A 1,368-nucleotide genomic window follows, 5' to 3' on the forward strand; every position below is an offset into this window, starting at 1 on the left:
TCTTGAAATTACGATACTCACCCCATTGGCAACATATTGCAAGTTGCACGCTACGAAAACCCCAGATTGTCTGACCGCCCTCGATCGCGCGTTGCATTAACACCCGCACTGCAATTGCAATACTAATCACGGCGTTGATCCTATGCTTCCCCGGGGGAGTGGGTGGGGGAGAGGGTTGGTGGGGAGGAGGGCGGGAAGCCAGGGTGGGTTGTGCTCTAGGCGGGGGGTGGGTAGGAAGCCAAAGAGGGGGAGGGGGGGAGGGGGGATTCTTGGTGGGTGGTGGGGGGGGGGGTAGGAAATCAAAGGGAGTATGAGGGGGATATAGGGGGTAGGAAGTCAATGCCGGGGGTGGGGCGGGGGGTGGATGGGCGGGGGTCTCAGTGGATAGGGGCGGGAAGAAAGCCAAGGGGTAGCATTTCAGGTGCAGAATGGGGGTGGATAGATAAAAAAAAAAGGGGGGGGGAGGGGTAAGTGGATGGGTAAGGTTCCAGAAGGATAAGGGACGGATATGAGGTCGGGATAGGCAGGGGATAGGCAGGGAGGACGGGCGGATGGACGGAAAGGTATCCAAGCAGGGTGGGCATGGATGTGCAAAGTGCGTCGGGCGGGCGCGTAGCGTAAGTGGGCGGCTCGGCTTTGAATGTCGTTGCAGCTGCGGATGTGGAGAATGTTGCAGATGTATGAGGTGCACTATTTTGCCTGCAACATGCTCTCGCGGTTTATGCCCAGGGCTTATTGTGCACGGTGGCATCGGGTTTAACTGTTTCCGATACGGTAAACGGGCGTAACTGATTGCCTTCGCACAGCTGTTACTTGATAGGCTTAGATTCACCGTTTGCCGAATGCGAACTTGATTATTCGTCTCCTGATTAGATTGCAAGGGGAGGGGGGAGGGGGGAGGGGAGGGAAGAGGGCGAGAGACGAGAGGGGGAAGGGGGTAAGAGGGGCGGAGGGGGGGGGAGGGGGGGGGGGGGAGGGTAGAGAGGCGTAAAGAGAAGAGGGAGAAGGAAGAGAGGGGAGGGGGATGGAGAGAGGAGAGGGTGGAGGGGGAGAGGAGGAGAGTGGGAAGGGGCGGAAAGGGAGAAGGAGAGGAGCGTAGGGAGGAAAGGGAAAGGGGAGAGGAGGAGGGAAGAGACGGAGAGAAAGGAGGGGAATAAAGGCAGGGAGAGAGAGAACGAAATGGAAGAGAGAAGAGCAGATGAGGAAGCGAGAGGGAGAGGGCCCAAGCGACCGATAGATTTTTAGGTATGAATAGCATTATCAAAAAGTGATAAATCTATGGAAAGTGTAGATGAGTTAGGGGCCAAATAATCAGAAGATTACGAGGCGAAAGAGCTGAAAAAAGAACACATAAACAAAAAAAATTAA

This window comes from Penaeus monodon, chromosome 3, assembly GCF_015228065.2.
Source record: "Penaeus monodon isolate SGIC_2016 chromosome 3, NSTDA_Pmon_1, whole genome shotgun sequence".
Classification (NCBI taxonomy): domain Eukaryota; kingdom Metazoa; phylum Arthropoda; class Malacostraca; order Decapoda; family Penaeidae; genus Penaeus; species Penaeus monodon.